The sequence below is a fragment of the Pelodiscus sinensis genome, chromosome 2, assembly GCF_052426305.1.
Source record: "Pelodiscus sinensis isolate ZL-2025 chromosome 2, ASM5242630v1, whole genome shotgun sequence".
Lineage (NCBI taxonomy): Eukaryota > Metazoa > Chordata > Testudines > Trionychidae > Pelodiscus > Pelodiscus sinensis.
This window is the reverse complement of record NC_143053.1, coordinates 161519891-161534630: the sequence shown is the minus strand read 5'-3', so window position 1 is coordinate 161534630 and position 14740 is coordinate 161519891.

Here is a 14740-nt window from a genome sequence, read left to right as displayed (position 1 = left end):
TATTCCGACAGGATACTCCTTTATGGGTATGTCTTTCACCTCCCACTGAAACATCTGGTACTGGTTGCTGAGGCACAGAATTCTACTGAATGTGGACTGTAGCTCTGATTTTCAGTATGGCAGATTCCATGTCTACAGCAGCACAGCTGTACTGACACAACTGTACTGCTGTACTGTTTCCTGTGTAGCCACTCTATGCCAGTGGGAGAGAGCTCTCCCATTAGCATAATTAAACTCCCCCAGATGAACAATGGTAACAATGTCATTGGAAGAGCATATATACATGCTCAAATATAATGCAATTCACACAAGTGTTTCTGTTGGTGTAACTTGTCTATCAGTGGTGTGTTTCCAAAGTGACAGAAATTTTACCAGTAAAATACTAGTGTAGCCATAACTTATGTGTTTGAAAACTGACTTCCACTTAACATACCCACAATCATTTTGTATCATTTGGGTCAAGATTCTTTCCACTTCCCTCAGGACATTTGTCAAGTTCCCAGCACAGCAACTCTGACCCAGTGCTGTGCTCAAAGTTAGTATTTATCAATGATCTCACATTTCCTCTTTCTCTGAAGCCCATCTCCATTAAAGCATATAGGCACTGCAGAATGGGGACCAAAACACTACGTTCTTGATACCTCTTCTCATCTTCTTTCCTCTCTCTATAATTCATGTTTTCATTTTTTATTCGAGTCTTTCTCATTCTATTTGTCCTTTTTCTTCCTTTTTTATTGATATTTCCTAGTAATAGACTATGGCCTACAAAAATGAAAGTAGCAGAATACACAGGTACTGTATTTTTAGCATTTTCATTTGAATACTGCTGCGTGGCTATCCTGGATTTGGAAATTACTGGGCAAGAGCTCTGATTCTGTTTTTGTGAATTTGTAAATGAGAAGAGGATTGAAAATGATAAAACATCCTGCTCTTCAAGAACAGTAGTCTGTGACTAATTCCTTCAAACACCAGTACAGTTTAATTCAATTAGAGTGCGGTTCTCTAAAAAAATGACTCAGTAAAAATGGCAGCATGGGGTCTCTCTTTTATTGCCTGGCAATGACGTCCGTACCAAACTTGCTCAATTTACAAATAAAAGTTTGTTTGTTTTACAAGCTAGTGTGCAAATTCAAATAGGGAACTTAAAGTCACGTTAGGGATAGGATGTATTGTTTGAGGTTGTTGGTTTTTTTAATCATAACCCAGCATGGAGGATACAAATTCTGCAGCACAAATTATATATGTTGCAGCCCTATGAAATAAAGTAGGGAAACTTGACTTTATCAGAGATATAATATGGCAATGCAACTGGATCTTATTTAATAATGGTGCTGAGGATACTCAAGAAGGAAGAATTCTGCTCACTCACTCAAAGGCACTCCAAAACCAATCCAACTACTGGGAGTAAAACTGGATTTTTTTTTCATTGAAATCAACATATATGACAATGACAATCTGACCTGTTGACCAAGGAGAATCCAGTTTCACACAATTACCTCACAGAGCACAGCCAAACTTCACATTTCACGTGTACTTTCTCTCCAGGTGGTATGGTGATGAATCCAATAAAAATACCTCCACATTATAGCTACATAGTGCATACAGTTAATTTATCTGAGAGAGAATTCAGTATGGGAAAGCCATGAAAATTGAAGACATTTTCAGTTTCAATCCTGCTAGCTCCAAAGTACAAAAAAGACTGGTGGGATATTTCAAACATCTACTGTGATGTTCCTTTCAATAGCGGAACCAGTTTATTATGACGGTTACAGCCCCACATTTTAGAAGTTCGAGCAATTTCTTTTTCCTTTATTTCCCATTGGAGAACATTTGAAATGAGAGAATTACAATTTTGTTGACAGGGGGAGGGAGGACGAATAAAATGATGAACCATGAAAAGATCTCTCTGACAAAGTGGCCCAAATCATGACACAGCTGTGGAAACACTGCTCTGAAACGGACACGTTTCTGTGTTGTTCCCACTCAGTACACACCTCTAAAAGGCAGAGGAGAGGTTTTTGGAATAATACCAGAGTGTTTTCACTAAAATCCCATTAGTGTTGTTGAATGCTATGAGGAATGACATATTCTTGGAAGTAAAGCAAGCAGTAGAATTTAATGCCATCAAAGGTTATTTATATTAGGGTGTCAGAAAGAGTTATAAATGAGAGTATAAATATGAACAAAATCAAGAGGACTCCATTTAATTTGAACAGACATACAGTAGAAAACCTTTTTGTGCAGAAGTGAAGTATTTGTATGAATACTCTTAATTCATCCTACCCTGCAACAAATCTTTCCACTGTTTAACCCTAGTAACTCTAGGCATAGTCGCTAACCGCTACAGACCTCTAAGTGATGACATATATGACCACAAACCCAGACTAATTGGTTAATTTATAGAGGCATGTTATCACTAAAGTTAAAGAACTAGTGGAAAGCTTGCAGCTGTATTTGTCACAGACACCAGTGAAAAGAATTTATATGGGAATTATGTCATGAAAAAAATGTTATAATTGGGGCTGGAAAGCCACAGAAACAAAAAGAGGCCTATATATCTATTCTATTGTGTTTCCATTATGAAAAGGGCAGGATATGAAGATTTTTAAAAACAAGAACAAAACAAGACATCCAGTAATTAGAGAAGACAGGAAGTGGTTTTAATAAAAAAATGGCTCCACTTGTATGATCAGCAGTCTCATTTGCAGCCTCAAAACTTTTAAAATCCTTGAAAATCAGAGAAACAGATTGCTTAGAAGATCAGTAATATTACACGGGTGCCTTTCACTTCTAGGTCACCAGCTCAAATCAAACTACATCAAGAGCGACCACAAATTATTGCCTTCTGGTGACTGTTTTCTGGCCTATGTGAAATGAGTTTGCAATTTCAATCCATTCACAATGCCTAAGTTACCACATCATAGTTGGTGTTCACACTGACAGTCACAGAAGGACTGAAACAGGCACGAAGACCAAACTCTTTACAAAATGCAGGACAATATAGCACTTTAAAGACTAACAAGATGGTTTATTAGATGATGAGCTTTTTGATCTGAGTAAGTGGGTCTGGCCCACGAAAGCTCATCATCTAATAAACCATCTTGTTAGTCTTTAAAGTGCTACATTGTCCTGCATTTTGCTTCAGCTACCTCAGACTAACACGGCTACATTTCTATCACTCAAAACTCTTTACAGACATTCCTGGCAAGTCTCATGAAAGAGTAGAGTGGAGAGACTTTAAAAGGTAGCATGAAAAAGCATTTTTTGCTTCCCAAATCTATTCTATATTGTGAGCAACTAAAGGACTTGTGTCTATACAGCTATCAATGTAGTACACTTCATGAGATGTAACAAGGTTTACCAGATGGTTTAAAAAAATATACCAGAAACACTTGATCTCAGATTGGGGTGGGAGGGGGACTGGCTGGGAGCAGAGCAGAGCTGGCTGGGGGAGATGGGGATGGGGGGGACTGGCCAGCGGAAAGGAGGGCTGGCTGAGAGGGGTTTGAGGGGAGTTGGGCTGGCTGGCAGGGAACCGGCCATCGGAGAGCGGGGCTGGCCAGCAGGGAACCGGCCATCAGAGAGCGGGGCTAGCCAGCAGGGAACCGGCCACCGGAGAGTGGGGCTGGCCGGTGGGGAGTGGAATGGCGGGAACCAGCCAGTGGGATGCGGGGTACAGATCCTGGGGTGCTGCCCATCCTGCACACGGTCCCAGTGGGGCACATGGGTGAGTCTGGCCCCAGGGATTCCATCCTGTCCTGGCCCCTCTCCTCTCTACTGTGTAGTTGCATACTGCCTAGCTTGTAAACATGCTCATGCAGTGTGAGCGTGTCTACCAGCCAGGCAGTACGGAACTATGCACTGATACTCATGATAATAATAAAAACTTAATTAGAAAATACCGGACATTTATATGTCCGGTATTTTCTCAATATGTTTCCCAGACAGAAAGCTCAAATACTGGACTATCTGGTTTAAAACCAGACACCTGGTAACCCTAGGTGTAACACATGCAGACAAATATTTTTTGTATTTAGGAGATGATCCCCTGCTGCCAGGTCTTCTGGGATGGATTTCAAATATGCTCTAGCCCATAGGTGCCTGTTGGCTGGGAGTTTGAGAACCCTGGTGTACATTTTCCATGTACCCACCTATATGACATGAATTGTTCCTTCAAATCACTCTGAATGCTAAAATAGTGGCTGAGTTACTTGCATATAGCATCAGTAGTCTAAAAAACAGATTATATTTTCTGTTAAAGATGTGACAAGAATTACTTTCCCTACATGCTTTGCTCCCATGCCCTACAAATTAGAAAAAGCAAAATCTGCTTATTAGGTGGACAACACTGAAAAAATGCTGCATCTCTTGTACCTAGCCCTTTATATCCAGCTATATCCCCTTGATGATTCCTTTTGGAATAATGCTGTTTCCCTTGGTCTCTGCTTTTCTTTTGCCTCCTGTTTCCCTTGGTTCAGGGCTGGGAACATATTTTGCTGGGATATGAGCAATGTGTGTGTGGGGGGGGGAGGGGGGGACTCGGCTCCAGGCCCCCAGAAGGAGTGGGACCTCCAGTGGAAGTAGCAGGGCTAAGGGCTGGCGTCTCCGAGCCAGCCCTCACCACCACTCAGAGGGTATGTCTATACATCAAAGTTAATTCAAAATAACAGCCCTTATTTCAAATTATCTTTACTAGCATCTATACAGCCAAACCGCTATTTTGAAATAAATTCAAAATAGTGCAGCACTTATTTCAAATTTGTTAATCTTATTCTACGAGGAATAACACCAAATTCGAAATAGCTAATTCGACATTTATTTTGTAGACATTTATTTTGAAATAGGGGGCCTCCAGCCTTTCCCTGGTGGCCACTCCAGCCTCAACCAAGAACACTCCTCACCCTCCTCCCCTCCTTGGAGCCCTTAAAGGGGTAGACTCTGGCCACAGTGCCTGTGCCAGCTTCAAGCCTGCTGGCCCAGAGCCAGCAGTCAGTGCCCCGACCCAGTGGCCCAAAAACATGAGCCAGCAAGCCACTGGTAGCCAGCCCTCTACCGCTCCCCAGGAGCAGTGTGCCAGTTCCTAGGAGCCTGCAAGGGCCCGGAGAAGGCCGGCGCCTTCCTTGTCCAGGGTAGAGTTCAAGGTGGACCTTACTCAGGTTTGGGGGGGATGCCCCCAACGTCCATGATCTCCGCACTAGATGGAGGAACACAGCCATGTATGGCAGGATTGCTGCCAGCCTAGCTACCAAAGGCCACATGCAAACCCAGGAGCAGGTTCGCATGAAAAGCAAGTTGGTCTGGTAAGACTCCCAACCCTGAGCCTCCCCTCCCCCTTCTTCCCCCTTCCAGGTTTCCCCCTCCCCCTCCCATCCTCTCTCCTCCACTTTTCTGCCTCCTTTCTCCAGTCTCAGCAGAGTTTCATCCCCCATCCCCGCCCTGTTTTGTTAAATAAAGAGAGTTTGTGTTTATGAAAATACATGTATTTTATTTGACCTCAGGAAAGGGGTCGGGGGGGGGGGGGTAAGTGGAAGGCCATGAGGGAGGAATGATTATGTGGGGATCAGGGGGGTAAGTGGAAGGACGTGAGGGAGGCACAAGCCCCCAGTGGGGCAGACCAGAGAGGCTCTTAGTGCTCCTCGGGGTGGAAGTTCTCCCACAGGGCTTCCTGGATACTGACAGCCCCCGGGTGGACCTCCTGGATGGCAGCCTGCAGAAAGTGCAGCCAGGCTTGCAGCAACATGTTCACGAGAAGCACCAGAGTCCCCAGGGGCAGTTCTGGCTCCATGTTGCAGAGTGCTGTGGTGTCCCGAGTGAGGGCAACCAGGGTACACAGAGACACAAATGCTTTGCTGTCCCTCATAGAGGTAGGCAAGCAAGCAGGGAAACTGAGAACCAGCTGCCCGGGGTGGGGGTCCCTTTAAGCACACCCCTCAGATAGCCTCAGGCAGCAGCCACACAAAGTAACTCCTGACCTGATGCCCTGCTGGACATGGTTCCAGCCAACCTTCAATGCAATTCAGCGTCCATTCAGCGTGGACGTTCTATTTCGAAATAGCAAAACGCTATTTCAAAATGCATTTTGTGTGTAGATGTGTTATTTCGAAATAAGCTATTTTGAATTAACTATTTCAAAATAAGCTGTTTCGAAATAACACTGTACTCTAGACATACCCAGACTGTGCAAGGTAGCAGCAGTGGCAGCCAGAGCCTTGGGCTCTTTTAAATTGCTGGGCCTTGAGGAGGCTGCCCCATTTGCCCCCTTCCTCCCAGTGGCCCTGCCTTTACATTGTACATCTCATCATAAGAGAAAGGAAAATAACTTTGCTCATCTCAGAGGCACTTATGTTCCTCTTTCACACTGGCATATTGGTACGATTAGTGAGCTTCCTTCAGAATCTTACACACTGTAAAAGTAAATTTGTGCATATTGCTTTTTAGTTGAAATGAACAGGAATCAATTACATCCTTAGTCTGTTTTGAAAATCTCAACCATACTTATCAGAGACCCAACCTGCATCTTGCGATCACGCACCCTAACCTTTAGAAATACATGCTCAATGTTCAAGAAATAGCTAATCCCATATTCTGTTAACTCAGAATAGCTCATTGACTTTAAAGCTCTCAAATGTCTTTATAGCAGTTTCACTACTGATCTTCATAACAGAGCATATAACTATATGGATCATAATGGTGATGCTAACACACTAGAATCTAGTACTCATATTTCATTGTCCTAAATACTGCCTTATAAAAAAAACCACTACATCACTATTTCACAATTCAAGTAAATAATTACTCAGTGTGCAATAGGGTCACTGTAGATCAGATAACCAGTATAGGTTACACATTCAATGCTCTTTCAATGACAGAAATAATACATCAGGAGTAACCAGCCTGACTCACAATGTGACTATTGAGAGCATGGCAAGAGCTTTTTAAAAGTACTCACACGTTTCTCTGCTCATTGATTCTCTCTTTTACTTATCACATAATTCAAATTGGCTTAGTTATTTCCTTGAAATAAAATAAAGGACATAAGCATCATAATTATCCATAAAAACATTTCCCAATGATTTTCAAAACTGACCAGTGATTTGGGGTACACAATTTGAAACACCTGATTTTCCAGAGGTTAAGTGTTCAGGATATTCTGAAAATCCAATCAATTTAAGGTGTCTCATGTTTGGTGCCCAAAAATTTAAGAGCTACAAATTAGGGCCTATATTTCAACCAAATGTATATTTCAACTGCAGAAAGGTGGGTTTTGGGGGCGGGGGGAGGGGGGGCTCGCTCTGTATGAATGTTTTACTTTTTTGTGGTAAAGGTTAAAGGGTTTTTAAAAAGGCTGATCTATATATACTTGCCCCCACCTTGGTTTTTTTTATTATTTTTTTAAATTTTATTTTAGAAAGTGGCTGTTGCCAGGAAACCTTCTTACATTTTATAATGGAGCCGAAACAATTTAATATTTGGCTGCATTACAAAACCAATACAACACCCAACTAGAAATTCTCAGGAGAGAAGCTGGCCAAATTTTGTGGGCACATGCTTATTCCATACTTCATATAAAAGAGGTAAGGGATAATAAAGAACTGTAATTTAATAGTATAATTTACCACCAAACCAGCACAGGTTCTGGCTTTGCAGCACTAACAAATCTCTTCAGCAAAGATCAACTTATTATTAGTAGGACAGCTCTAAGCACAGGGAAAAATAGCTAGAAAGTAGCAGGATAAGGGCCCTATTAGTACTTAGCCTTGCAAAGTTAGTTGCATTTTAAATGGTTACATAGCGGTTCATACATTTGGCACTAAAAACATGACTAGATGGCAATCACCTATAGAAATGAAGAACAGTGAATGCAAAAATTGGGAGACAAAAGTGATGTGTGCATAGCATGTGCACATGTGTGGACCTACAGCCACATACCACTTTCTCAGCAGCAGGCACAACTCATATTTGTGTTCTGTGTAAAACAGGATAGAGGAAGGGCACCGAGGCTATGTCTACACTGCAGAGTTTCTGCACTAAAACGGCCATTTTTGCAAAAACTCGTGGAGCATCCACACCTCAAGCGTGTTTTTGCACAAGAAAATTTACAGTGAACTGACAGAAGAGAGGGGTTTTTGAGTTATAGGTATTCCTCTTTCTACAAGGAATAACTCCTTTTTTGCACAAGAGCTCTTGCTCAAAAAGGTGTGTGGGGATGGGAAACAGGTTTTTTGCGCAAAAACAGCCTTTCGAAAGAAGCACAGGTGCCCTGGTGGCCAGTCTGTTAATGACAATCAGAGCTTTCTTGTGAGAGAGCATCCATACAGTCTGGATGCTCTCTTGCGCAAAAGCACATCACTTTTCCGATGCGCTTTTGCAGTGTGGACGCACTTTGCACAAGAAGTTTTTGCAGAAGATATCTTCCGCAAAAAGCTTCTTGCGCAAGAAGCCTGCACTGTAGACGTAGCCCCAATGGCTGAACATTAGGAAGATATATACTTAATTAGAAAGTTTTCTAGTGAAGATAACCACGCCATCTGGTCACACAGAAATAATGGTCCCTTCTTACATTTGACTAGCAGATGGGTGTGTCTAATATTCCACCTTGGAAAGGTGGAAATTCTACTATACACATTAATGATTTACATATAACATTTCCTCAAAGTTGTAGTCCCAAAAGATGCACTCAGCTGAGAAACAGCCAATTACATTTCTACTCTCTGGCTGTGTCTACACTGGCAAGTTATTCCGGAAAATCAGCCGCTTTTCCGGAAAAACTTGCCAGCTGTCTACACTGCCCACTTGAATTTCCGGAAAAGAACTGACGATCTAATGTAAAATCATCAGTGCTTTTCCGGAAAAACTATACTGCTACCGTTCGGGCAAAAGTCTTTTTCCGGAAAACTGTTCCGGAAAAGGGCCAGCACAGTAGTGTTTTCCGCAAAAAAGCCCCGATCGCGAAAATGATGATCGGGGCTTTTTTGTGGAAAAGCGCATGTAGATTGGCCACAGATGCTTTTCCGGAAAAAGTGCTTTTCCAGAAAAGTGTCCTGCAAATCTAGACGCGCTTTTCCGAAAATGCTTTTATCGGAAAACTTTTCCGTTAAAAGCATTTCCGGAAAATCATGCCAGTGCAGACGTAGCCTCTGTGTACAAAAGATGTATTATTTTCACAGGAGAATTTTCAACATGATTTATAATATTCTCTTATTTAGGAAATTACATATGTAAACTTTCAAATGCCTGCATCCTTTGTTAACAACTCTCAACAGGCTTCTAAAAAAAGGATGCTGCCTGCATTATTTTCACATGAATTTATGGAAACACTGAAAAATAACAGAAACCAGAACTAAATTAAACGAAGTGGTGGACGTCCTGAACAAAATCTGGTTTTTGAATGATGTGCTGAACTAATACTGCAAACTGGGGAAGGGGTTTAATTTCTTTAAGACATTCTGTGGAATTTTATTTACATGTCACACTTTGAAGGTTTAACATGGGAGACTGACCCCTCAGAACTGTGGATATTTCTAAAATAAAAACAATTTTTGCATGTATTTTGTATTACTTTCATGATGATGAAAACAACAACTCCTCGTGGGATTTGCAACTTTATTAACTGATGAAGACACTTGGAATCCTTAGCCTATCAAAGTCAACGGTTAAACTCTCAGGGTATGTCTACACTACAGCACTAATTCGAACTAACTTAATTCGAATTAGTTAATTCAAACTAAACTAATTTGAATTAGTGCATCTAGACCTAAAAACCTAAAAAGTAGTTCAAATTAGCATTTTGCCGAGGGCTGTGCTTAAAGGGACCCGACCCCCACCCCGGACAGACAGTTCTCAGGGGTTCCCCGCTTGCAAAGCAGTCCTGGCTTGGAGTGCCCTGAGTGCCCACACTCGGCACATCACAGCACTCGGCCATCAGACCGGCTGCACTTGCCGCAGGCAGCCATTTCGGGGGGGTCAATCAGGGGACTGCAGGAGAGCTTCCACCCCGAGGAGCCCGCAGAGCCACCCCAGTCTTCCCTATCGGGTGCTCGTCCCCCATTCCTCCCTCACCTCCTTCCATTTACCTCTCCCTAGCCCCCCTTCCTGATGTACAAAATAAAGGACACATATGTTCAAAAATAGAAACTCTCATTATTGAACAAAACTCGGGGAGACTGGGAAAAGGAGGTGGGAGAGGGGAAGAGAGAGGGTGGGAGAGGGGAGGGCAACTAAAATGATCAAGGTTTGGAACAGGTCCCATATGAAGAGAGGCTAAAGAGACTGGGACTTTTCAGCTTAGAAAAGAGGACACTGAGGGGGGATATGAGAGAGGTCTATAAAAGCATGAGTGGAGTGGAGAGGGTGCATAAAGAAAAGTTCTCCATTAGTTCCCATAATACAGGCAGTCCCCGGTTTACGTACAAGATAGGGACTGTAGGTTTGTTCTTAAGTTGAATCTGTATGTAAGTCGGAACTGGCGTCCAGATTCAGCCACTGCTGAAACTGACCGCCAGTTCTGACTTACATACAGATTCAACTTAAGAACCCCAAGCGTCCCCAAGTCAGCTGCTGCTGAAACTGATCAGCGGCTGATTCCAGGAAGCCCGGGGCAGAGCAACTCTGCCTTGGGCTTCCTGTAGTCAGCACTGGTCAGTTTCAGCAGCGGCTGACTTGGGGACGCCTGGAGCAGAGCAGTTGGGGTGCTGCTGGGTTGCTCCAGTAGCGCCGCTCCTCGGCGCTACTGGAGCAACCCAGCAGCACCCCAGCTGCTCTGCCCCAGGCGTCCTGATTCAGCCGCTGCTGAAACTGACCAGCGCTGACTACAGGAAGCCCGAGGCAGAGTTGCTCTGCCCCGGGCTTCCTGGAATCAGCCGCTGATCAGTTTCAGCAGCAGCTGACTTGGGGACACCGGGAGCAAAGCCGCAGCCGCGGCAGGGTCCCGCGCCTCTGAGGCTTTGCCAAAGCAAAGCCTCAGAGGCGCGGCACCCCGCTGCCGCTGCGGCTTTGCTCCCCGTGTTCCTGGTCTGCTGGGGGGGGCGCAGCTAGTGTGCCCCCCCAGGAGACCAGGCTTTTGTTGTGGACCCTGGGGCAGAGCTGGAGAGTTTAAAGAGAAGTGAGATAAATTCATGGAGGTTGGGTCCATGGAGTGGTATTAGCCAGGGGGTAGAAATGGTGTCCCTGGCCTCTGTTTGTGTAAGGCTGGAGATGGATGGCATGAAACAAATGGCTTGGTCATTGTCTTCGGTCCATCCCCTCCAGGGTACCTAGTGTTGGCCGCTGTCAGCAGACAGGCTACTGGGCTAGATGGACCTTTGGTCTGACCCAGGACGGCCCTTCTAAGCTCAGGGCTCAGGGTCGGGGGTCTCAGTGGACCAGCTTGATTTTCATGCAAACCTGCTCCTGGGTGGCCAGGCTGGCAGCTATCCTGCTCTAGACGGCCACTTTCCTGTGCCTAGTGCGGAGGTCATGGATGAGGTCCACGATGTCCACACTAGACCAGGCGGGCATCCGCCTCTTGCGGACCAGGGCAGGCTCCCAGGAGCCGCCAGCCTGGTCCTGGAAAGAGGCGGAGGGCTGGGTGGCAGCGGGTGGCTGGCTCGAGCCGGGCCAGGTGCAGGGTCTACTGGCTGGGAGCTGGCAGGCTTGCACCTGGCATGGGCACTGTAGCCAGACCGTGCCCCTTTAAGGGCTCCAGGGCCAGGAGGGAGGCAGAAGAGTTTCCCTGGTGGTGCCCAGAGTGGCCACCAGGGAAAGCTGGGGAGGGCTAGCCTCCCACTAGTTCAAATTAAGAAGCTACACAGCCCTTAATTCAAACTAGTTAATTCGAACTAGCAGTTAGTCCTCGTGGAATGAGGTTTACCTAGTTCGAATTAAGCGCTCCGCTATTTCGAATTAAGCACTCCAAATTAAGTTCGAACTAGCGGTTTGCTAGTGTAGCGCCTATCAAAGTTAATTCGAACTAACGGTTGTAATATGTAATATGCCCAATATTTTCCATAGAGATTTACTTATAATATGATTATGGCATAACTAAGATTTATTTTGTGTGAGATAGGTCATGTCACATATCACTGGAAAGGTTATGATTTGCTGAAAATTATTTTCCCAGTTGTATGCATGTATCATTTCTGTGTCTGAAGTTAAAATATTGATTATATATCAACTATAAATCTGTTTATACCTGAGGAATACCCAGCAGATAGAATGAAATCAATTCGGATGAGTCACTGAGAAAAAAAGGCACTACAGAAAACAAAGAATTCTTCTTGGGGACATTACAAATAGACTTTGAGTTATGGCTGCAGGGTCATGTGATCAAGTCATATGATAAAATAAAGTAAGTACTTTTCCACTGGCTGGAGTGAAATCATCATGGTTCTCCTCTGCCTCCTTGCCCAATGAGACACTTTGAAACAGCTGAGCTGAGCTGAGGGTGGGGAATAATAGCCAAGCCCAGATTAAAAGGGTGTCTAGCCTTGGGAAATATCTGAACTTTTAAGCTGCAGGTCAGTACAGTTGGCTTTTTAGAATCTCTGCAAACAGCCTTAGACAATATTTAGGATGATAATTTGATAGTTGTAACAGTGTCTTTAGTGCCTTAAGCTTAGTTTATGTGTTTAATTTACTCAGCAATCTGCTTTGATCTGCTTGCTATCCCTTCTAATCTCTTATAATCTATTTTTGGAGTTAATAAACTTGTTTTTGTTTTCTCTAAAATCATAATGGGATGGGGGACAAAAAGCTGTGCATATCTTCTTCCACAATGAGGGAGGGGCAACTTTCAATGAGCTAACACAGTATAGTTCTCTGTGAAATGCAACACTATGTAGTTCTGGATTTACACTCCAGACAGGGTTACACTAAAGTGCCTGGCAATTTTTTAGTGATTTTAGCATCTCTAGGAAATTGCAGAGGGGTGTCCCCTAGCCTGTGTGCTGGAAGGGGGCTTGAGGAGCTGCTGCCGTAGTGCAGTGCATAGGGAACATCATTTATGGTTCTCCAGATCAGGTGAGCAACCCCAATCCCAAGTGGCACCCTGAGATGGCAGAACCTGTCATAGTGATGACACAAGTTTATTACATCACAATAACACTAGATTCAATGCTTTATTTTAAAGAAAGACAATGTCCTTTCTGCCAAGTCCACTTTGAGATCACATCTAGTAACATGGATATTGGAAGCTAGATTTTCCTCTGATTTACCTGATGGCAAAATTTGGTCCTACAATGGGAACTTTGTTAATAATTATATTACTGACATGTGAGAAGAAAAGGAATGAAGTCACTCACTTTTCTCTGCATTAGCTCAGTATAGCTAATAGGTGCAAAAAGTATATTTTTGCTACTAAAATAAGCAACAGGAGTTCCATACATTCAAGAAGCTGGTTTCCTATCTCAGAAGACATTTTTATATAGTCATTTTTGCAAAAGAGAGAGAGAGAGAGTTTAATGATTATAACATACATACTATTATGGATCTGGTGTGCTGATCCAGCCACTGAACTCATCTTCCAGCCCTCTGGGTCTCCCCCCATCCCTGTCCTGCTGTGTAAGAAGCTCTGGTCTCCCGCAGCCAAGGCGCAGAGTTGGGGTAACCATCCCTAAGCAGAGCAACACAAACACTTAATCAGCTCAGTTCTGGGAGAGCTCATCTATAAGGCTGTTGGTAGCAACCAGGAAACCAACCCCAAATAAATCCATCTTACTCTGTATTAAATTTTAAATAGAGAAAGCTTATAAGTTCTCCTTCTTGATCAATGAAAGATATGTGCACAGTGGCTGCTCCTACTCCAGGTAATGATTATTTACACTGGGCTTGATAATAAACAAAAGTATAAAAAGCAGGATGTAAGTGATTGCAAGTGAAAACAGACATATCAAAGTAAGTTACTAAGCTAAAATAAACACCAAATGCACCAAGACAGTACACAGTGGCAAAAGCTAGAAAGAAGGTGTATTAAAAAAGATCTCTTAAGAAGAGATTAATAGAAAATGTGAATGCACTAAAAGCCAAATTAAGGAATGCAAAGAGCCTGCTTGGTGAAACAAAAGTCCCAATGAGAATATCTTCTGTAACACAGCCTGTCACACTCTTTACGTTTGTTTCAATAACTTTCTCCAAGATCTACATCATGTGGCTCTTGAGTTTAGTGCCACAAAAGTTACCATAGTCTTGTGTGTCTCCCTCTTAAATATCAGTGTTAATGCATTCTCTCTCCAGGCATCAGGCATTTTCTCAGTCCACCTGAAACAGTTAAATAGTTAAAACTCCTGTTTGCCATAGGCACTTCCATACTTCTGCTAGAATGCCATCAAGGACAACAGCTGTGATATTTTTCACGTTGTTCAGTGCTTTTGCGGTTACTTTTTCTAGGAGTGGTGATACAAGATTGTGATTTGGTGTGATTCTCTTGGGTTATCTTTCATCATAAACCATTCAAATTAATTTCTTTGCTGTTTCTTAACCTGGCTCTCATTGATTAACATATATCCACTTTCATCTGTAAAGACTTTGATCTCCCTTTTGTTTTCTAATTACACCGGTTTTGTTCGATCTTTATATTTTTTCTCCCTCCTTTGTTTCAAGACAGATATATAAGCCCTCCACCGGCTTAACCTTAGTTGTTGCCACCTCTTTGCTATCATTTTTTATGCTTCAGAAACATTAGTTGCCAAAGCTTAAAACTTGGTTGTTTTTTTTCCTTTTCCTTCACCACTGCCTCTATCAGATAGAGGAAGCAAAGAGGAAGAAA